Source organism: Aythya marila (genome assembly GCF_965140915.1).
Source record: "Aythya marila genome assembly, chromosome: 19".
NCBI lineage: Eukaryota > Metazoa > Chordata > Aves > Anseriformes > Anatidae > Aythya > Aythya marila.
In genome coordinates, this window is record NC_139060.1 from 971,954 (window position 1) to 996,686 (window position 24,733).

General features: G+C 41.8%; 1 protein-coding gene across 10 annotated transcripts in view; it reads right to left on the reverse strand.

Moving 5' to 3' along the window:
• Nucleotides 1-24,733, reverse strand: part of EXD3 (exonuclease 3'-5' domain containing 3) — a 307,765-nt gene that overhangs the window by 280,770 nt on the left and 2,262 nt on the right. For 3 of the 10 annotated variants that reach the window (XM_082775655.1, XM_082775657.1, XM_082775658.1), the window contains exons 1-2: nucleotides 22,137-22,157; nucleotides 18,043-18,109 (exon numbers count right to left, since the gene is read on the reverse strand). The exons of 2 other annotated variants lie outside the window; for them this stretch is intronic. The gene's annotated coding sequence lies outside the window, so the exon portion shown is untranslated. Of the gene's footprint in view, nucleotides 1-18,042; nucleotides 18,110-22,136; nucleotides 22,169-24,733 lie in introns of those variants that run through there. 5 more of the 10 variants (XM_082775662.1, XM_082775656.1, XM_082775664.1 and 2 more) reach the window with 3 other exon arrangements.

The following is a 24,733-nucleotide window of genomic DNA, read 5'->3' on the forward strand; positions in this document are numbered from 1 at the left end:
CCCCGTCTGAAATTGTTTGAAAATCCGAGGATATCACAGATGCTGGAACATCCTAATTCAGATGTTTGATGAGCCTTTCAAGTCCTTTGATTTGTCAAGTGCAACCTCCTTTTTAAAAGACATGTTGACTCCTCCACGTTCATACAAAGTTTATCATATGCCCAATCAGTAATTCTAATTTATATTATTAGTTCAATGTTTCTGCACAGGAGAAAGCCAGATTTCTCAGTCTGCAGTTCCCCAAGCTCCCTGGAAGTCTATTCCAAGTTGTCATCATACCAGCCCTACCTATTCTCTATTAGGGTTGAGGATGGTTTAAGCGAAAGGTTGCACACAAGTGTTAATAACTCAGCAGTTCCTCTCTTGAATCCCTCCTGGGCTGTAATATCATCTGGCTCCCGCAGTTCATTATTTCTCACAGCTTTCTTAAATCTGCTAGAGTTCATTTTGAGATCTGGCTGGATTAATTTTGAGTATTTTGAGTTCTGGTGCAGAAACCATGATGAACACAGGTGCCACAAAACTAATTTATTTCTTTCTGTTCCTCCTTATCCAAGTGATTCGTTCACAATGTGGTTTTTAAGGGTTTTTGCAAATCTTCAGACAAACTTTTCTATTCCCAAAATATTTGGAAAAGAACTGTTATTTGGCCTTCCGAAGTGTTTGTTCTTTTCTATCATCCTCACTTGGTCATGACTTCAGCTTTTGGAAGGATGCCTCTAACTCTACAGCTTTTCTTCCCTGCTGTTTCACATCATAGCTTTTCTCTCTCTCAACTGGCTTTTGATAGGGCTGGGGCATTTCCTCTTCAGTATAGTGTTTTTAAATAATCTTCACGCTACTACAAACATCTTCCCTTTTTCACTGCTTCTTTCAGTTTCTTTTTAACAAGGTTCCTCATTCTTGGTTTGGATTAATTCTGCAAGGATGTGTAAGTATTCTTGTGTTCACCCTTACAGGGGGCCACTGGTAGTAAAATTTTGCGCCAGGTTCTGCACAATCCTCAACAGAAAGTCAAAAGTATCTTCCTCTTTCTAGATTCCCTGACCAGATGTTTCCCAAAGGTGTCGTTCATGATGTGTAAGAGGACTGAGGCACCAGTTTTCTCCTATTGTGTTTCCTACTTTAAAGCTACATACTTTATATTAGTCTATAATTTTCTGATCTGAAAGTTTGCAAAATTCCTAATCTTCAGGATTTTATTATAACACAGTTATTTTCCTGATTTGACCTTCAGCTTTAAGACACCACAGCTTTTCTGCATGGGTTTGAAACCCTTTGTCATTTTTATGTAACCTATAACTTGATATCAGGTGTTCCAAATTACATTTTTCTTCCATCAACCTTCTTACTGCCCTATTTAGCAATTTCACATTAAAAAAAACACCAAACTTCTTAGGTCATCTACCTCATTTCTTAAGATTTCAGAGTCTGCCTAGAAACGCATATATATCCGGTCCAATTTTCTGTTTTTTCATGTTACGTCAATGCTAACCTAAGCGGAGAAAAAAATGTTGGTCATATGGTGAAAATTTTCAGCAACAAAGCAAACATGGCAGGCATAAGTTTTTATATGATAAGAAAAATGAACCAGAAAGCTTATTTTCTACTAGTCATTATTGGCAGTAGACAAACCCTATAATAATTCAGCCAGCAATCCCGGGGGGGGGGAGGGATATCTTGTGTCTTGTTTCTCAGGTTAACTTTTAATTGTTGCTGAAATATATACATGAACACGACAATGTACTTTAAAAACCTTCTATATTTGTTTTAATTTTAGTGTGTCCCTGAAGCTATATGCTGAAATACACGAAAACAGACATGACCATCAGTGATTCTTAAATCTCTTGAAAGAAAAAAGAAAATTAAAAAAAAGTAATTTATTATAAAGAACTACATGGAAGTCTGGAGACAAAGAAAGACAATGAAATATCTAGAGAAAGCGTCCATCTCATGGTCTCAATAACTTAGATACTGAAAGAGAAGAACATACATAGTTACACACTGCTGTCAGATTTTGTTTCCTACACCCAAAACCTGATGGCCTGCCACTCTTGAAAAAATTATATTTCAGCTTAGTCTTTAGTAATGTTGAATTTTACCTGTTCATTCTACAGAAAATGTGAAAACTATTAATTACTCGAGAAAGATAATTAGTATTTAGCTATTATCATCTAAGTTCAGAAATGTTTCCATTTCTTCAGTTACATCATCCTTACTACATATATAAGAAAGATTAATCCACAGGACACAAGGAGTTCTGCTCATATCAAAGAGATTAAAAATACTTGCTCTCTTTGGAAGATCAAAAATCAAATGCATCACCAAACAAATCATTTGACCTAGAGCCTTGAAGAAAAGCAAAAACTGACAGGACCTTGCAAGTGGTTTACTTTCAGTGTTCACTGAAAGATAACTACAACAGTTACTTAACCTTAACCAACTCTTCCTGTTGCCCTTCATGTTGATACTGCTCATCTTTGGGACCCCCAAAATAGCACATCAGCAGGAAAAGAAGCTGTAACTGAAAAACAAATTCATACTTGGTGAAAGATTTCCAGACAGCTGCTATGCTACTGCTTTCTAATGAAGTATAAAATGAGCAACTTAGAGCTATGGCCAAAAAATTGGATGCTGTAAAATGTTACAGACAAAATTTTTAGGTCAAGGGCTAAATCCTCACAGAAAGAAAGAAAATAAAGTTACCAGAGAGCGACCAAAAAGCATCACTGCTAATAGTACACACACTGGTAAAACAGAAAAAAAAAAAAAAGACTGTGCAGTGAGTTATAAGGGGATCGAAGCATCAGTAAGTATTTAAGTGCTGCTTTTCATTCAGCTGACCCCTCCGTTATCCTACCTCTGTTCCTTGAAGTTACTAAGGCTATATGGACAAGTACCTCCTTATGATACCACTTGAAAGACCACAGAAGAGAAAATGAAAGCGACGAAAGATTTCCAGTTATCAAACTGTACTTCATGTAATACACAATAAATGTTTGTTCATTGTCTTTTGTATTATAAAACAAGGAGTTCCGTTTGAGGAGCAGGAGTTGCAAAAGCTCCCTGCTGAAGTAAGATGTATAATACTTGGCTAGACACTATGAAAATTCTTTTGCTTAATGTAACAAAAAAGAGAACCCCCTCCCCTTCTCTCCTTCTGCATCTCAGTTGCCTCTTTTGTTCAAAGACACTGCTGCAAAGTTCATGTAACCATCTCCTGATAAGTTGCTAAACTAGTGTATCAACATCCTGCATTCCTGTCTCACGCTGGGCCAACATGACCAAATAAAAAAAAGAAGTTGAACCACAACGCGGAGGAAGACTACGGCCTTCATCTTCACGACCACCAGAGGGACAGAGACGACCCCCTAGCAACAGTGCGCGCAGTCGCAGAATATACCAGGATGTGCTACGTAATCCCAGAATTACCAAGATATAAAAAGGGACCCTGGCGGGGGTGAGGTGCGCGCCGTTGGTGGAGCCGAGACTCCCCGGCCGCCCAGCGCTGTTTTGCTTGCTGTTGCTTACTCAATAAATTCCTTTCTATTATTAATGCAATGCTCTCTGAAAATTAATTAAGGGGGCAACTTATAACAAATTTGGTGCCGTGACTCGGATGAAGGCAATCTGATTGAAAGACCTTCGGAGGGGGCGCCCCGCTGATTTCAGCGGCCTTCGCTAGGACTGCTTTCATTCAAATCCTTCACCGACGAACCCTAAATTCGGCAGCAAGCAAATAAAGCCGGCAACCCCTAGTAATCTTTGTGCACGAAGACCGAACGAAGACTCAGGAGTGAGTAAGTATAGGCCGGTGATCCGTTCGGTTGGGGTTGGGTATCCTGGAGCGTGTCGCTGTGAGACGTCCAATTGCGGACGAAGCGAGTGTGGACCCCTCGGTAGTGCGGTTCCCACATCCCGCGAGGGACTGGGCCATGAAAAGGGGGAAGCGATTAGTGTGTGTGTGTGTGAAGGCGCTCCAGAAGATGGGACAGAAGAAGAGTAAGCCTTCTGGTCCCATGGGCGGGGTAACGTCTGGTGTTAGGTTACCCCGGGATTAATGATTAAAAATTGGGAGGATTCCCCTTTTAGGCGGGGAAGGAATAAAGTAAAAATGATACATTATTGTGTTGAAGTTTGGGGTGGTAAACAGATTTGAGGAGACCACCTTTACTGGCCTGTATTTGGGTCCTTTGAAGATTGGGTTTGCCAGGCCCTAAATATTTATGTAAACTCAAAAGAACCTTTTAGTTTGGAAGAAAGTGAATATGCACATTTGTGGATCAGCTCGGAAACTCGAGCCAATTTATATCCTCTAAAAGAAAAAGGAGGGGATGGGAGGCACAAGATAAACCGAGAATTAGAGATTCCAGCCCCACTGCCTCCCTATATTCCACCATCCCCACCTGCAGCCCCTCCAACTCCCGGGCTTCCTAATCTGCAACCCCGGGGAGACTCTGATAGCAACTCTGATTCTAGCACTCAGGGACCAGTGACTAGGAATATGTGGCAGTCCCCATTAACTCCGGGGACGTCTGAGATTTTAAGAAAGAGACAGGAGGAGGGTAAGTGATCTTTAATGGCAACTGGCATAATGTTTGCAGCTGCTGAGGAATAATTCTAACTGGAATAATAACTGTACATTGTATATTGTATATATAAAAGCCCGGGCATTTTTGTTAAAGTGTTCTTTTATACATATGTTAATATGTTAATATGTAAATATAAGAACTGCCATTGAGGTGTATGTCTAAGGGAACAAAATTTGCCCAGGCATATTATCGGCTCATCAGGTTTAAATGTCCCCAGTGTAATTGTCTACAGGCAGTTAATTTACAGTGGTCTGTTTTTACTTGTGTATCTGTATATTGTGGATTTTGGAGGGATTGGGATTGACTAGTAAAGAGCTTCTAGGAAAACGGTGGAATATTAACCACTGTAGATTACAATAGGAAAAGTTCAAAGCAAAGAAATCCCGAGGAAAAGCCTCCTAGGATGTATACTAACACATTGGAGGGATATAGTGGGGTGAGAGGGTACAGAAAGTAAAAGAACTCTTATCAAATATTGTAATCAGTGGTGGCCACTTTATAAACTAGAGGATGGAGCGGAGTGGCCCCTAAATGGAACTACTAATTATAACACCATATTACAGTCAATGTTTTTGTGGAGAGAAGGAAAACAGGATGAAATGTTGTATATTGATGTTGTTTCAGCATCTTGGAGGGAAAAGGTATGGAATTAAGTTGGCCCCTGACTGAGCCTTTGATGTCGGCATTAGAAAAGTAAAGGCTAGAGAAAGATAAAGGAAGTGTTAAAAGGTTTGTGGAAAGTGTTAAAGGTATTCGAAGTTGAATGAGCAGGGAAAGGTGATGTAGGTATTATCTAAGTAACAGTCTAGAAGTTATGGTATATTTGCATATTTGCTGTGGTGTTTGTTCAGTTTCCCAAGCATCAGGGAGGGGGGAACAGCCTGCTCCACCAGGGGCCTCTCCAACGGTCGCAGGGGGGCTTCGGCTCCAGCGCCTGGAGCGCCTCCTCCCCCTCCTTCTGCACTGACTTTGGTGTCTGCCGGGGGGTTTCTCGCTCTCCCAGCTGCTGTTGAGCAGCAGGTTTTTGTTTGTTTGTTTGTTTGTTTGTTTTCGTGGATGTGCTCTCACAGAGGCACGGACTATGTTGCTATGGCTTGGCTCTGGGCAGCAGTGGGCCCCTTTAGGGCCAGATGAAATTGTCCCTTATCTACCACGGGGAGGTTTCTGTTTTTGTTTTGTTTTGTTTTTCACGGGGGCTGCCACTGCAGTTTCCCACCCCCACACCCCTCACACACCCTCAAACCTTGCCATCAAACCCAATACACTGGAGCAGCTAAGTCATTACTGACTTGTAAAGTATCAGGGATTAAATTAACTAATGAAACCCTAAATGTGATGGGGGTAGAAGGGGCTGGGATAACAGTGCCACTTTTGGGGGATACCAAGCTGAGACCAGGGGATAAAATGATCACTGGGCAATTATTGTATGTATCCAAGGCGGAAACTAACTTGTTGGGAAGGGATTTGATGATTAAATTGGGCATTCAACTAGTAAATTGTTAGACTGGAATAACAGTGTTATTAAGGGAGTGCTCTCAGGCCCTGAGAGCAAACGTATATTCACCTCTGACTGGAAAGACCCTGAAATGGGGGCGGAAGCAACAATATAGGTGGACAATTTTACTTTAGGGGTTTACAGGGACACCTATCTATTTGGATAAATTCGAAAAAAGATTTTGGAGCAATTACAACCTCCCAAGGAGGTATTAATGTTATAAATATGTGGATCATTTTAAGGAAAATCGATACTCCCTGATGGGAGAGAAATGCTGAATAAAGTGATAATGAGGCAAATAACTGTTTTACATCAGAAGAATCATTGGGAGGTGCAAGCAATGTGTGATGTTGTTCTAAGAAAGCATGTCTGTGTAGGAATATATACTTTAGGGAAGCACACATGCAGAGGATGTACTATATGTCAAAGGATAAATAAAAAGGTCTTCTGTAACCTATCTAGAGGGGGACGGAAACCAGGGCTTTGACCTTTCCAAAGTATACAGGTAGATTTTACTGAGTTACTTGTTTGTCCTAATCGACCACGTGACTGAATGGGTGTAAAGCTTTACTGCAAGGATTAAAGCAGGCCTTAGAGATTGAGTGGGATTTTCACAGCCCCTGGCACCCCTCCTCTTCTGGAAAGGTAGAGCAAATGAATGGTGAAATTAAGAAACAACTAACAAAACTTGTGCTGGAAACTAAGGCTTCTTGGGTAAAATGCTTACCTCTTGCACTGTTAAACATATGGACACAGCCCAGAACTGGTATAGGAATTTCTCCTTTTGAAATGCTATATGGTATGCCCTATGACTCGGAATTGCCACTTGATCACCCTCAATTCTAATTAAGACTTGGAAAGAGACTTCTTTAACACCACGATGGGGAAGGCCCCTATGTTGTTTTGCTTACCACAGAAACGGCTATTCGAACTGCGCAGAAAGGATGGACGCATGCCGGCCGAGTGAAAGGACCAGTCCGGGAAGGTAAATGGGAGGCAGCTCCAGGCCCTGACGACTTGAAGCTGACACTAAGACGGACTCGATAAGTATTGTGTATTATCTGTGTATCGTGGGAAGGGGAGGAGGCCCTGTTTCGAAGGCTCCCTAGTAGGTTCCCCTGAAGAACACTGCTGCTGCCAAGAAGAACCGATACCTTGTAGTTCGCTGCAACCGAACTGACAAGTGAGGCAGAGAAGTGAAAACGGTGGGGGACTGAGGGGCCGACAATTTAGATGGGCTCCGACCACCTCCTACGATACATGGGAGTCAGTATCATCGTTTTGGTCAGCTATGGGTCTGCGCATCCCCACCAGCCTTTTAAATGGAGCTTAATCAGATGGGAGGATCAATTCATCATCCAGCAAACAACGACAGCGGGTGCTCCCAGTTTCCGCATCACATTATGTGACTTGGCGTCAGTGCAGCCATGCTTTAACCTATCAGGATTTTATTTCTGCCCAAGTTCTAACCCAGGAAAGGGGTACTGTAATTATCCAAACGCATATTATTGTGCATACTGGGGGTGTGAAACCATTGCTACGGACTGGACACTCGGGGCTGGTCGGAATAAATTCTTACAAGTGGGATATGGGCCGCAAGGTTGTAACTGACAAGTAGATCCCCGTTACAGGTGGCAAGGGCATGGTATAGGGTATACAGGAACCTTCCATGGAAATAAAGAAATTTGCAAGGTTCTATATATAAATATAACAAACTTGATGATACTAGCTGGGTACTAGGAAAATGTCAGATTTTACGAACACAGAACAGATAGGGGAGGACTCATACTAATAAAAAGGAGGATGCTGATAGGCCCCAGGCAGTAGGAACAAATGAGGTATTGTCAGAAAATGTCCAGGGAATCCAGCCTGTGGAAAATACTACAGTGCCAACCCTCGGCAGCCCTACAAGCTCAGGTAAAGCTGAGAATGATAACATAGTTGAGAATAACATATGGGGGGGGGTCATGAATGCCAGCTACCAATTATTAAACAAAACAAGCCCAAATGTAACAAAACACTGTTGATTATGCTTTAGTATAAGGCCTTCATATTATGATGCTATTGGGGATCCTGGGGAGCCCACCCGCACAAACAAGAACAGCCCTCTACATTGCAGTTGGGGAAAAGACATAAGGGTAACACTAACACAAGTCACTGGAGGTGGTAGGTGTGTGGGCACGGTTCCTAGTGGGAAGTGTCATCTATGTAATACCATGGAGAATGGAAAACAATCAACCGAGTGGCTAATCCCAGCCAACAACGCTAGGTGGGTTTGTTCATGAGTGGGCGTAACTCTGTCTATCACTAAAACTCTTTAATGCGTCTCGTGATTTTTGTATACAGGTGATAATTATACCAAGGATTCTATACCACCCTGAGGATTGTATGTATACCCAGCACACAGTGGCAAGTTATCATCTGGAAAGACGGGAACCATTCACGGCTCTAACTTTGGCCACCCTAATAATCCTGGGAGGAGCTAGAGTGGGGACCAGGGTAGCCTCATTGGTTAAACAAAATCAAGAATTTACTTCCTTACGCGTTGCTGTGGACGAGGACCTGACCCAAACTGAACAATCCATCTCGGCCCTGGAAAATCTATCAGGTCACTTCAGAGGTAGTGTTACAAAATCGTAGGGGATTAGATTTGGTATTTTTCAACAGGATGGGCTGTTTGCAGCCCTGAAAGAGGAATGCTGTGTATGCTGATCACACTGGAGTGGTAAGAGATACAATGGCAAGACCCAGGGAAGGGTTGGAAAAAAGGAAACAGGAGAATGAAGCCCAACAGAGCTGGTACGAATCTTGGTTTAATTATTCACCTTGGCTTACTACTTTATTATCAACAATAGCAGGACCTTTGTTGTTATTAATAATAGCACTAACTTTTGGACCATGTATTTTTAATAAAGTGATTGCGATTGTAAAGGGATGTTTAGAAGCGGCACATCTAATGCTCATACATGCCAAATACGAGCCAATAAGTACCAACGAAGGAATCAAGGAAACATTAGTTCTTAATAGCCAGGCATTGCAGAGCTTCAATGAACAAAATGAGTAACTAAAAGAAAAAGGAGGGATTGTAATACACAATAAATGTTTGTTCATTGTCTTTTGTATTATAAAACAAGGAGTTCCGTTTGAGGAGCAGGAGTTGCAAAAGCTCCCTGCTGAAGTAAGATGTATAATACTTGGCTAGACACTATGAAAATTCTTTTGCTTAATGTAACAAAAAAGAGAACCCCCTCCCCTTCTCTCCTTCTGCATCTCAGTTGCCTCTTTTGTTCAAAGACACTGCTGCAAAGTTCATGTAACCATCTCCTGATAAGTTGCTAAACTAGTGTATCAACATCCTGCATTCCTGTCTCACGCTGGGCCAACATGACCAAATAAAAAAAAGAAGTTGAACCACAACGCGGAGGAAGACTACGGCCTTCATCTTCACGACCACCAGAGGGACAGAGACGACCCCCTAGCAACAGTGCGCGCAGTCGCAGAATATACCAGGATGTGCTACGTAATCCCAGAATTACCAAGATATAAAAAGGGACCCTGGCGGGGGTGAGGTGCGCGCCGTTGGTGGAGCCGAGACTCCCCGGCCGCCCAGCGCTGTTTTGCTTGCTGTTGCTTACTCAATAAATTCCTTTCTATTATTAATGCAATGCTCTCTGAAAATTAATTAAGGGGGCAACTTATAACACTTCACACCATATTTTAAATCTGCTTAAGTAAGAAGTATTGCCTCTTGGTCTAAATTACACTGAAGAAGCTGCAGAATCCGTTATTTTTTCTGCATTAATTCATCCCTAGGAGAAAAACTATGGGCCACACAAAAAACATGCAAAATCCCAGGCAAACCAGGCCCACCACTCTCTACGGCCTTTGTTGTATGACACTAGTCCTAGGACAGACCTTTTGGCTGCTCATGTACAGGACATGAACAACCACAGAACCAAACCATACACTCTGCACAGACTTCTCTTGTTAAAAATTTCAGTTGTGTGTTTTGTTTACAATTTTCACGTACCAAAAAAAATAAAATAAAATACTGGTATAATATCAAGTACCAAAGAAGACAAATTAACAAAAAATAAAGAAACACTCACTGCACCGTGAGAACAGGTTTAAGAGGGAGGGGGAATGTCTACATCATCTTCCAGAGTAAGTTGAAGGAATTTTCGATGCTTGGGACAATATGACCCAAGGGAAATGGTAATGGGAAAGAAATAAATTCTTTCACCTCTGGGTTGAAATCCAAGTCAGGCTGGTAGTAGCCAAGAACCATTAGCTCAACATCTGCTAGCTGTTTGGCAACCCATGTGAAGTGAGTTATATTCCTTAGTGTCCACATCACAGTCCCACTAATTGGCACCACGTTGGCAATCTAAACAGAGAGGTTAAAGACTGAACATACAGCAAGCATGAGCTACAAGATTAGTCAACTTCAGTTTTGAATACATATGTGATAAATTACACATTTGGTGTATGTAACTCCATCTAATTGTCCCACCATCCTGTCCTGCCCTCAGAACAGTTGTAAATCCAAACAAGCCAACAAACTGTCAGCATTCCCTTGTCAAGCACACAGTTTCTGAATTAGTAAGACACATTATTAAGTTCACTGCTATTCAAAGTGCTTAAGTGACTGCTTAAATTTCAAGCAAAATACCGCAATACTGTACAGCATAAAGTTAAGTATGAGCTAAAGTGTTAGATAATAGATATGAATATCCATTAAAAAATATTTTTCTTAATAACACCTTTTAACTCAGAAATGCACAATCTCACTCAAAATGCAGTAATGATATAGTCTCATAAATACCAAGTAGCAAGGCTCTTTTCTTTATCTTTCCTTCTGCAGTTTCCTAACAAAGAATAAGTGCAAAGGCACAAAGCAGACCTTAAAACAATATCCATTAGCTTTATGAAAATCATCCTTTGTACCGCCCTGTGGTAACACATTTGGGCCTGAAGAAAAAAGAAAAAGGAGGAAAGGGGGAGGGGGGAGGGGGATCATCTAAATGTATCAGAACAAAAACCATCTTAAACTATGAAGGAAGAAGACTTCTGTGTTGCAGTTTTGAAACTGTCCCTGATGTTTACACATCACCTCAGTTTAAAGAATTGCTTATCACGGGAACATGATGAAAGCTACTGAGCATGAAGGGAGATAAAAATGAAGCCAAAAGTATCTTTGCCAGAACTCTACCAGAATACAGAATCACAAAGTAAGCTCATCTAGGAGGGACCTCTAGAGGTTTCCAGTCCGATCCCTTGCTCAAAGGAAGGCCAACTTCAAAGACAGATGAGGTTGCCCAAGGATATTTTAGATAAAAGCACAACATAGTACAATGACCTGCAAAATCCACATATAAAGAAATTGCTCCTGCTAGCTGAATACCCCTTCCATTTACTACTGCTCTTGAAAGATTCAAGTTCTAAGCTGGTGTGAGAGAAGTAATAACGGTTACCTGCCATTAAGAACAGTGATCAACTGAAAAGGAAACCAATCTAATGTTCATATCCATTACTACCAACATTTGGAGTACTTAGCTTGGTAGAATGCATACTTAAGGATGGGAGACTGTCTGAGAGAGCTTGGAAAGTATACTCCTCCCAAAACCCATGTTTTAAATTACGTTGGAAAGGTATACTCAGACCTCATAAAAAAAATGCAGGCAGTGACAAAAGGCCAGCCTGCAGGAAAATAAACGGCCCCAAGTAAGTCTGCATTCCACAGCCATGTTGAAAGAGATTGATTTTTTTTTCTTTCTTCTTGTGCAAGAAGCAGAGTTAACATAGTTAACATAGTTAACATGCAGAGAATCTGACAGTATGTAAGTTGCCTTAGAGATGAACAGTCTGCTTCTACTAACACAGTTAGTAGGTTCTCCTTACCACTGCCAGGCTTACTTCTCCTCTGGCAAAGCCTGACTGATTTAAATTCTGTGAAGGGATGCTGCCAGTTCCTTGGACCGGCACACACTCTCCATGGATTTTGTGTTCTCTTGTAAGAGCTTGGCAGACCAAGGAATCTGCCTGATATAGTGAGGCTATTCCTTCCCATTATCACTGCCTGGCCTACTATCTGGTTCAGGCAACAAGGATGCAACCTTTTTTTCCTGTCACTGAGTCCTAAGCCTCCAAGGTAGACCTTTTCTTACTCTCTTTTATAACATTTAGATGTAAGAATAGGGCTGCGCCACATTTTTTAGGTGCCAGACAAATTCCTTTCCATCGAATATATTACTATTAACTTCTTTTCACATCCTATCACTGCAAGTACTTATATTGACTGTTGAGGTGGGATCTGCTGTGCTGACATCTAAAAGAGAATTAAGGGAGATGGAAATGACTGCCAGGAATGTAACACAAGCTGGAAGGAACCAGGCCAGCACCACAAAGACAGATACTGCAACTGTTCTGCCTTCGGCTGCATTTAGCCCACCGAGCTACCAGCTCAGGATGCACTGAAGTAAATCTTCAGAACTAATTCATGATGCTGCATGATATTTAGTCACATGATAAGGTCAAAGTAAAGACTGTAACCAAATGATGAACTACTGTATCAAACAGCTCTAACATTTGCTCCCATGCAGATATCAAATGAGCCTTGATACTCAAATAAATGTTTTCTCGCAAAACCAAGTATAGAAATAATACCAAACGCATGAGTTTCCTGAGAGTAATTCTCCCCTGCTTGGAAAACAGGAGGGGTCCAAGAAAGAAATCCTTCTCTGCGGGGAGGGAGGCAGGAAGGAAGGAAACATGAATTACATACACCTCTGGATAATTCCCCTTTAAAAAAAAAAAAAAAAAAAGGAAGGAATGAAATAAAATTTAACTAAAAAAGAGTATGTTTAGCATCACTGAACAAGCCGGGAAAAAACTAGGTAATCCTGGTTAAAGATAATGCTGCCTCCTCCTGTCACTGTTAGGCTTTCCACATTCATTACGACAGGGAGAGGTGAAAGGTCTGTTTTTCACTCTTTCATTTGAAGCGACACTTTGAAGTTACCTACACATCAGAGTCACTATTTGCTGGTCACCTCTCCCATATGTCATCTTATGCTCTTTTGTAATAGGGCTATTAAAAACCATGTGTTTTCACTTTTTTTTTTTTTTTTTTTTATAAAAAAGAGTAACTTATAACTGAGCAGAGACAAAGGCTCTGTTGATAAAAAAAAAACATGTGGATTAAATCTGAAAGGAGAAAGAAAGCTGTTCTATTAAGCTGACAATCCTACACAGAGGGCTTATATCTAAATTGGTGCAATAAATCAATAGGAAAGATTTCTTTGGCTGAAACAACCATTTATTTAGGCATGGAACAAGAGCATTTTTAAATTGCTCTGGACACAGCACACAAAAGGGCTTCTTCAGTTTCGTTCTTGCCCTCCCCCACACCCCCTTTTTTATTGCCAAAGTTTTGCATTTGCTTTGCTTAAAAATATTTACATTTTGGGACATAAACTTATGACAAATTGGACAGGTAGCACCACTGGGCTCTTAGCTACTGAAAAAGTAAAGAAGTGCTCACTCCATTTACCTTATTACATTAGGCAAAGGACTGGCCTAAACTTACGCTTTCCCCCATTATGTTCCTGTCCTGTGTTTTCACAAGCACGGGTTCTATTTTGCTTTTCAAACTCTGTTAGAAGAAGCTTTTTAATTCTCACTTAAGAAGGAAACACTCTTCAGTTGTTGCTACCTACCCATGTCAGGAAGCAGTTTCTCCCACGTCTGCTGAGACCAACAGAATATCCTGCCATGTCAGGATGAGAGTCCTTAGATAGACACTACGCACAGGGAGGTGCTCAAGAAACTACAATCACCATTCTCAAAATACTGCCCAGAAATAATGCATTTGGTCTCCAGATCCCAAAGCCGTTGCTGAGGCACACTGAAAAACAAGGAGGACTTGGCAGAACATTTTAAGTACGACACTGATTGTAACTATAGATGGGACTAAGAACTGCAATCATCTCTTTTAATTAAAATCAGATGGTACCTGGAACTGATTTGAGAGCTAAAGCAGAGATGACACTAGCATCTACTAATTACACTTGATACATACATGAAGATGGCATTGACTACCCTATGCAAACATGTCACCATACAACTCCAGCTAGTGTTCAAAGAATGACAAAGATAAAAACATAAATCATCGTAAAAATAAACTGTCAGTTCTACGGAAATGTTCTGTGAGAAAACATTTGTAGGAGATGCTACTCAACACTGGAGAAACATATTTCATTCCAGTGTGCTGGAGCTTCTCTTCAGCATATTTTTAGATGTCATTGGCTGCAAGATTAATGTTATTTTTTAGAATACCCAAACTTTATGCGTGGTAAAACATGGGAGGGCATCTACACATGGTATGGAGTAATAACACTGAGGGGATGAAGACTTCGGCTGATGCTTCTGTCTTTCAAAATGTTGTTCCTAATATCATTTACAGAAATCACAGGAGATGAGCTTCTTCAAAACCATTAAAAATACATTCCGCAGCCCCACAGATGAAAATACTTCAGGCTCCCTAACTGTTATCTTCCGCCAGAGAAGTCCTTATTTATTCTCTTTCACCTTAAATTCCATTTGCCAGTCAAGCAAACAAAAGATTCCTCCAAACTACAGCTGACGCAGTTACTTGGGCACCATGCCCAGCTGCTGGACAAGCCAGCCCACCTGCCTGCCCTGTTCCCAGCTCACCAAAACAACCCCGGGGCAGAGTGGCAGCCCCGTGGCCAGGTCTGGGCTGCCCAGCCTCCCGGACCTGCTGCCTTTGCCCAGAGAATCTGCTACTGCCACCGGCCCACCGGAGGTGGAGCACAATCAGGAGCACGGGGATCACAAGTGCACAAGTTCTGTGCCAGCACACAGGCTGACCGCTGGAGGCGCGAGCTCTTGCGCCCTAAAGGCAACACCAGGGACACGGCACCCAGGGTGCCTGCTCTCATCTAGCATTTTGTCCTCCACACAAAGCAGTTACTGATAGACCAGAGCTTGGTAACTAACTGTACCTACAGAAGATCGGGTCTTAAAGAATATTAGCAATTACAAACTTCTTGCAGTCTACAGTCTCAAAGGAAAAACTGAGTTTCTGAAGCTACCCAGCTACGACTTTACTGCAAGAGCAAGCTCCTGCTGCTCATCTCATGCAAATCAACTGTGCTATGGTCTGCACGAGTGTTCCTTCCCATGCATCTGCAACCACGCACAGGGGCCATATTGGAGCTCTGCTCCTGCTGCCTCCTCCTCTACCATTTACACAGGATGGACACTGAGGACTCCTGGGATGGAGCTTCTCAGCTTTCCACCCTTAATCCAAGCAACCATTCTTTGCCAACAAGGCTTACAAGGAGACACGCTAGTGGGACAGAAAGAGCAAATGCAAGAGAAGATAAAAATTAGGGAAAGTAAAAGATGGCATGGCAAGTGTTACATTTTTCTTATTGTTCTACCTTAATTTTGGGAAGCAGACCCTCACAGATATTACAGTTCATGGAAGCACTACACAGCCATTCAGGATACCAAAGTACAATCTTCTACCTATAGTACAGATACCACCTTGATAAACTCTCTGGCAGTCAGTGTCTACCATCTCTAAGGCACAGCTGCCACCTCTGCGAGGTGAAGCCAAGCTCCTGGCAGACAGACCTGCCAGTCCCAGCTGGGAGGAACCCATCCCAGTACGGAGATGGTCAGCCAGCAAGAGGACTGGTTTCTGGCCATAGCTGTCACTACCCTATTCTGTGACCGCAAGCAAATCACAACCCCACGCGCTGCCTCTTCTGAGGCACTGCTGAGTGCCTACAGAGAACCCAGCCAGCAGCAGAAATGCTAAGACAGAATAGGGAATGGAAAGGCAAAGTAAAGCAATATATTAAAGCTGAGGTTTGTGCGCAGTAGGCACGGTTCCAGCATAAGACATGCACTTTAGTTTAGCCAAGCCTATCCAGTGTGGGTATGATTCAGTGCTAATTGCTCAGAAAAATGTTTCAAGTTACACCGGTTTGGTATGCTTTTTTAAAAGCAAAACAAGGTATGTTTTGGGCAAAGCTAAGATTCTGTTTATGTTTACAGACAATCTGACTCCTGCACATAAAGAATGTTGCTCCCTGGACAAAAACTAAAAGCATCAAGAAAAGTCAAAACTAATGCAAATGATCAGGCTGTATAATCTTGCCAGAATACAAGAAGCACCAAAACACTTGAGCAATAATCATTGTCTTAAATTCAACTTCCTTGACTCCTGCTTTGTTCAATATGTTAATATATTAAAAAAAAAAAAAAAAAAAAAAAAAGATTCAGATTTCTAAGAACATTTATATACATTGGCAAATTGTCTTAAAGTAAAAATCATTATGCTTTTTATTATGGAAGGAAAGTGAAGTAAGACACAGTAAGCAATTTGTCAGAGTTACAGAAGGAACTCATGTAAGGGCTGGAATCAAAATCCAAGTTTCTGAAGCAACTTATTGTTTCTAAAGGAGTTTTTTTAAGATGGCAGCAATACAAAATAGTTCTCAAAAGAACATACATTTAGGATCAAGATAGTTTATGGGGCAAAGGTCATGAGAAAAACAAGCTAAATGAATTAATCCACTGTTGGAAGACTACAGCGAATTATCTAATAGATTGCTGCTATCTTCCATATACAGTGCTAGCATTAAATCAGCCTACAGTATAGTCATTTTTGCATTGCATCACAAGATAGTGTAGCATATAGAGTAATCCATCTCAGGCTTCAAACTCTCTCCTCTGGAGCAGCAAGTAACATTTCCACCAGTACTTCTTTTCCTCCAAAGAGGATGTGGTGAATGCTGTCCGACAGCATGAGTCTTGCCATGCGTTATTCAAGAGTGCCCTCTAACGAAGCTGCAGCTGTATTTCAGAACACATACACAGGAAACTAGAAAAACCCAAAATGAGACTTTCCAGAAATTTCTCATTAAACTCCAAGCTTTGCTTTCAGTCGAACAAAAGGGGAAAACAGGTGATACACAGTGACTGGTGGACTGCTGCTGTACAGACATTTCATATTGTGTAAGCCCTCATTGAGGTAAATACATCAGTGGACAGCAGAACTAAAGAGAAAGATCGAAAAATTCAGAGTTCTCTCTTTCTGACTGAAGAAAGGATACTGAATTAGATGATACCCCAGTTGTAAGACTACAACTTAAATATAAACTGAGTTCCACACAATCTGCTTTATCTCTAAGGAACTGCTCAATCTTTACAAAAATAGCTGAATATCATGAATGAAGTTCACAAATCAAAATTGAATCCTCATAAAACTATTCCCTATTACCTTGCAGTACTATAAAAATATTGCTTATTTGAAAGGAGGTCTTCATTTAATGGTGGTCAAACAAACTACAATGATGAAACAAAACCTGCTACAAGTTTGTACAACTGTTGTTTTGTTTACTGTCAAGTTCACTGTCACCTACCTACACAAACACGTGCATTAGCAAAACATCCTGTGAACAAAAGCTGCTTGTAATACTTGCAGAAGCAAACCACGCAGAAAAGCTGACACCATCCACTGAACAGAAATTAACCTTAATAATCTCACTGTCAACTTGTTAGAACGGGACTGTAGGGACTGTACCACTCACAGGTCTGCCCCTAACTATCCGCAGAGGGCACAGCTTCTCGGTGTGGGGGCAGTACAGTCACAGCAGCCTAAGCAATCACCTCCCGCTCCCTCCCAGCTCATTCCACAGCAAGGCACACCACACTCAGCCGTCCCCCAAACACCCATGCATAAGGAGGAGGAGATGGACAAAGTAGTAAACATTAAAACTGATCATTTTCTAAGCCCGGATAAGACAGGGGCTAGCAAGGGGCATGAGCTCCTTACGTTGTATTGCCAAATATGTGGTTTGCCCCCGTATCATCGAAAGCCTTTGAACAGATTCAGGTCTGGAGACTTGGCAAACTCACCCCGACGGCCAGTGACCTGACCCTGCTATCTGCTGGGTGACGTCTGGGATGCCAGTGCTGCGCAGCCCTGCAAGGAAGCAAACAGGCCTGCTGTTAGCACACTGAGCTTTTTGTACACACAACACCTGTGCTCCACTGAAACAATCGTATCTAAGCGAGCACTTACACACCCACTTAAGTGCTACCTTGCGAAGACCGGGATTCAAGCAAACAGTAAGTGTTTTCTTGAAACAGGGCCTTAGATACTTGCCAATGTTTTTACTTCCTGCTAAACATCTTTACTGTAACATTAAGATCATGTGGCTAAGAACCACAAGGGACTAGAAAGACCACACAGATGTTATAAAATGTTACCTTGAGACCCACTGTCCCAATCCAGGCTCAGTGTCCACTTTAACACAATTAGATCTCCCCTCCCATTCATCTGGATCACCTACTGGCAACAATAGCTTACAAAACAACAACAACAAAAATAAAATCACACAACAAAGCTTTAAAATGTGGCTGCTAAAAAGAGCTTAGCACAGTCTGAAACAGCAGCCATTTGCTCTGTAAAGCAAGACTGCACTCCTCATCTCAAAAAGCCAAACTGATTTCCCTTTAGTTTGTAACAGTGGGATACTTCAGTCCCTGGACAATACTTCCCCAAAATTTACAGAGATTTGTGTAACCTAAGGAAGCCCATGTGGCCCAGTGTGATATGCAAGCACTCCCCAAGCAGGGCACAGTTCCTCCTGTGCTCTCTCCCACATTTTCAGACATTCCTCACAGCACTGTTATGTTCCAGCCAACTTTTTTCCTGACTTAACAGTTTATTCCTTGAGGAGGTTCAGGCAGAGTTTGACATTAAAAAGATCAGTGGTGGATAGTGTCCTGGGTGTTTAGAAAAAGGGATTTATTTTTTTTTTTTTTTCATGAACATGTAACCCAAACAAGGCTCAGTGAATTTCCATGAAAATCAGACATGATCACAGAGTGCCTTTAGAACCACAGCAGAAAGTTTCAGTGCAGAATGAAAAACATAAGCACAAGAAAAAACTGAAACTGAAAATTAAAACATTTTGCAATCTGAGCTATAATCACTGCTAAGAGAGATATCACATCATGCTTTTGTGTATGTGTGTGTGTGTGTTTGTTTTTGAAAGCATGATAATGAATACAGTTATTAGCTAAAACTGAGACTAGGCAATTCACACCCAGCAAAAGTTTAAAATAGTAAAGTTTATTGAAAGACATAATGAGTTCCCAAGCTGCACAGCTGCGTGCAGAGCTACAGGGGCAACTTCTTGTAAAGCCTTTTGCCTTCTGGAGGTAAGAGCAACAACAGCCAAGAGTAAATCCATGGATTGTATGGATGCAGCTAAACATAAAACAGGAACATTATTTTAATTAGGAAAGAAGTCTAAAATGACAGCAGCCACACATTTACACTTAACCATACCCTTGGCACAGTTGGAGAGGTAGATAAGAGAGAATGAACACGTTACAATGCATGCAATACCTGTAGAGCTGCACATAGCCTCTGCTGCTCTAGCTTGTTAAGGTAACAAGAACCACCTTGCTCAGCTTAGCAGCAGGCCCTTGCTAAATGCACAACAGCCAGATCTCACCTACACTGGTATAAATCTGCTTCCATGAGCTGAAATAAGCTGCTGTCATGAACACACTCAGAAATGGTTTAGGACTGGAGCACTGAATAGGGAAACTGGTTTCTACACTACCACATAAAAATGAGACATTGACACTATTTTTTTTTTTGGTAGTTATCAACACTAGCAACTGTCTTGAGACACCAACTTTAACCATGCCTTATACCTTAGCTTCGAAACAGTTTCTAGTGCTGTTGCTGTTTAAATGTTTATACAATTGTAAATTAGAACTTTCTTTTGCTTGTTTCTTTCATTATTTATATTTTCTTCATTAGCAACTTTCTTCTTCCAGATCCAGTGTTGCAACCTGAAGTATAGGTAACACGCAAGTTTAGTGCCAGACAGACAAGGAACAGGATTCTCATGTTTTACGGGTAGTAAAAGGGCAGAAGTTGAAGGATTTTTAGTTGCTTCTGGTATGATCAGATTCCAAAACAAATTGGTCTACACATTTTTATTGCAGAACACAATGCAAAAAGGATTATTGTAATAAATAAATACATCAAATCACGGTGGTGTTTTTTTTTTTTTTTTTCTTATATAGAAATTTGTTTGAGAATAGCAACAGCCTCAACCCTCAAACAGGTCTTCTGCTACTTTGAGCAAATACCAAGGACTATGTCCAAAGTGTCATCCCAAGTGAGTGGCAAAGTTGAGACAAAATAAGCTATTAGTTACATGAGTAGGGGTTATTTTTGTTTATTATCTGCAGACTGTAAGGCATTCTTTGCCTTAATTCATCTATCAGGGAATTCACACAGCTCGGAAAGAGCACACTACTCCTGATCCCAAGCATATGGACAACACTCCCACCTTTCAGGCCCAAGTTAATGCCATTTGGTGATGTTGCATCACTAAACCTGCATGTGGATTCACCATCGACCTGTTTGAGGGTTGAGGCAGTTGCTATTCTCAAACAAATTTCTATATAAGGAAAAAAACACTGTGATTTAATGTATCGCCGAGGCCATCAGCTCCAGGGCAGATGCATTCTGCAGCGGAGCAGGGGATCAAGGTGGGTAGGGCTTTTTTTTGGCATCGAGACCACTTGAAGCAGCCAAGGGAGCCACCAGGACCCAGCAGCCCTCACGAGGGAGACTGACGAGGCGTTGGCATCCATCAGTGCTGGTCAATCTTTAAGCACTGCCTCCTAAAAGCACAAGATCAGGCAATTCCAAAATATCAGAGGTCAGACAGGCGGGGCAGAAGGCCGGCCTGGCTGACCAGGGATCTTCTACTGGAGCTTAGGCAAAAAAAGAAAGTGTACGACTGCTGGAAGGAGGGTCAGGCAATGTAGAAGAAAAACAGGGACACTGTTCGCATTTGTAGAAAGAAAATTTGTGTGGCCAAAGCCCAACTACAATTGAAGCTGGCCAAGTCTGTGGGAGACAATAAAAAGTTTTTTTTAAATATGTAAATAGAAAAAGGAGGACCAAAGAAAACATAGGTCTGCTACTTGATGGGGAAGATCACCTCACAGACAAGGACATAGGAAAGCAGAGACATTTAATGCCTTCTTTGCCTCCATCTTGAACACTGATGATGGGCTTTGGGACCCAGGGTGCCCTGAGCTGGAGGACCACGACGGTGGGAATGACAAACTCCCAACTGAACGTGTGCAGGATTTGCTGCTCTGCCTGGATCCATACAAGTCCATGGGTCTGGATGGGATTCATCCCAGGGTGCTTAAAGAGCTGGCTGATGTCATTGCAGGACCTCTCTCAATTATTTTTCAATGATCTTGGGAATCTGGAGAGGTCTCAGTAGACTGGAAGCTGGCAAATATTGTGCCGATTTTCAAGAAAGGCAAGAAAGAAGACCCTAGCAATTACAGGCCTGTCAGTCTCATGTCAGTGCCTGGTAAAATCATGGAGAAGATGATTCTTGAAGTTACTGAGGCGCACCTGGGGGACAATGCAGTCACTGGTCCCAGCCAACATGGGTTCACGAGGGGTAGGTCCTGCCTAACAAATTTGATTTCCTTTTATGATAAGATCACCCATCTAGTTGATCAAGGGAAACCAGCTGATGTGACCTTTTTGGACTTCAGCAAGGCTTTTGACACAGTTTCCCATAGGATCCTACTGGACAAAATTTTCAGCATACAACTTAACAAAGACATCATACGATGGGTGAGCAATTAGCTGACAGGTAGGGTTCAAAGGGTTGTGGTAAATGGGACCACATCAGGCTGGTGGATGGTCACTAGTGGGGTCCCTCAAGTACTATGTGCAGTTATGGGCACCACAGTACAAAAAGGATGTAAAACTGTTGGAGAGTGTCCAGAGGAGTGCGACGAAGAAGGTGAAGGGCCTAGAGGGGAAGACGTATGAGGAGCGGCTGAGGTCACTGGGCCTGTTCAGCCTGGAGAAGAGGAGGCTGAGGGGAGACCTCATCGAGGTCTACAACTTCCTCGTGAGGGGGTGTGGAGGGGCAGGCGCCAACCTATTCTCCTTAATCACCAGTGATAGGACCCACAGCAATGGTGTCAAGCTGAGGCAGGGGAAGTTTAGGCTTGACATCAGGAAGAGGTTCTTCACAGACAGGGTGGTCGCACACTGGAACAGGCTCCCCAGGGAAGTAGTCACTGCACCAAGCCTGTTGGAATTTAAGAAGCGTTTGGACTGTGCACTTAGTCACATGGTCTAAACTTTTGGGTAGACCTGTGTGGTGCCAGGAGTTGGACTCGATGATCCTTATGGGTCCCTTCCAACTTGGGATATTCTATGATTCTATGAAAAGAAACAAGACTTTCATCCTCTTGGAAGAGAGCTTTCCAGACTTCTCTTCTGATATACGTATAACTGGAGTTTCTCTTCAACCTTCCCTTATCCCATGCATACATGCTCCCCTCTTTCATTACCTCTTGGACGAATTTTTCAGGCTTTTTAAATCACTGATTTCTACCACAGTTCTTCCCACACTGTATTAATTTACTAAAAATTAATTCAATTAAAAGTTGAAAATGGGAAGCAGAAAGATGCTCAGCAGTTAGCATATCTCATTTCTGTTAATGCAATTCTATTCCTCTGATATGCTTTTCAGTTAATTATGGTCACCCCTTTCTCCAATGCACACAAATTACAACAGGGAGCTCCCTCTGTAGGCTGTCTTTATTTGACTGCATAGCATCAAGCACCTGGAGGCAGCTACAAAAAAAGTAAGAATTATTTTTTTAAGCCACTGGCATACTGCTCAAGCTCAGTAATTGCCTTTGAATTGAAATATTAAAACTTGGTTCAGGGGAAGAACGCTTGCTGTTTCTTAGTTAGCCCAGGGGCAGCCTGTGTCCCCTCATCCCTGCTCTTCTCAGGCTCCATCACTTCACATAATTCAAGTATTCAGGGCAAGTTTGGGCAAAATTACTTTACACAGGAACAACTGCTTTGGTTGCCAAAGAGCCTAGATGAACGGACCAGCTCCTCTTAATAACTGTGAGCTGACCTACCTATCTCTGCATTAAGCTCTGAGCGCTGCTGGGTATATACTCAGCAGACAGAGAATACCCACTTCTCCTTTTCCTCACAACATAAGTTACTTTTGTTTTCTGCTCTGATGCAGTTTCATATGAGCAGCATATTCAGCTCCCTTGACAAAGCTGAGAAGTTTGTTCTAACTGATAAACTGTAAACACCAACAATTTTCTGTGTGTTATGATTACTTGTAGCAGACAGCATTCTCTGACAGATCATTTTACATTCTAGATTACATGTTTTGCTGGTTCTACTCCACATGCTAAAATTGCTGATTATTCCTGCTCTATTGTTTGCACATAAACAGTGAGAAAAACCATGGGAACAGAAGTCATGGCTATTAGTGACACTTGTGCCAAAAAGCTGTCATGCAGCCATGAGTGCAGGCTTCCAAAGAAAACCAGAAAGAACACCAAAAAACAGAATACTATGTGAGGTGGTTTCAGTATTCATGGAAGTAAGTACAGGAGTCTATTTTTTTTTTTTTAATCAAAAGTCATGATTTCTGAATGAGTCAACAGATCTTCTAATTGAGTCCATCATCTCATATACTTTTTATAAAACCTACTACCCTGAAAGCACTCTCATCCTCTCAAAACAACAAATAGATCCACCCTTTGCAAGAACCTGGTGAAACAGAAACAGTGTCAGCAGAAAGTCCCAGCATGAAAACTATATTCTTGCTGGAGGTGAAAAAAACTCTTCTCATGCATTAATCAGACTTGTCTGGAAACCCCTTCCTGACCTCAAACATGGAGCAGATTGCAAGCATTTGGGGAAGAGTTATTACATGAGGAAAGGGATTCTCTGGACACCAGCACACCAATTTACCCTCCTCAGTGTCTGTTCTCTGTGGCCAACTCTAACAATCTAGAGAACAGTGGAGGAAGAAATACACTACCTTAATCAATTTTCCTCTGTAAGAAAAGCGTGCTTCCCCCTTAATTCAGAACTACAGTGTTATCAGCAACACAAATAAACAAATAAATAATCCTGCTATACCTGCAGCCAAGCAAAGAGGAAGAACAAGCAGAATAAATAGAGTCCCAGAAGGTGACTCCCTGACAACATCCCTGATTTCCCCCCAACCACATGGACATTCTTACACCAGTAAGTTCCCTGAGATTCCAGGTTTAAGCCTTTCTTCAACATCGTTATCTGGAGCTCTTCACCTGGAGCTAGATAACAGCAAGCCTTTAACCTCTCCTGCAAACTATTCCTGTATGTAATCTCTATCACTGCTAGGAAATTGTGTCATATGTAAAAGAATCTGTGTACCTTTGATTTTCAGTTACTGGATCTCAAAGAGACTAAAAATATTCAACTATCAAGTAACTTTTCAATAGGCAAGGATTTCCACAAAGTAGCTGAGACTTCTTGACCTTCTTCTCTTGGATGTGTCTGAATAAACTGAGTTCACTAGATCTGTTACAGGCCACAACCAGAGCATTTGTGTGGCCTCCTCTGAACCTTCCAGGATCTTCATACTTTATCTGAAGAGCTTAACTGGACCTTATGCTCTAGCAGCCATTCTAACAATACCATGTGCACACAAAATCACAACTAAAT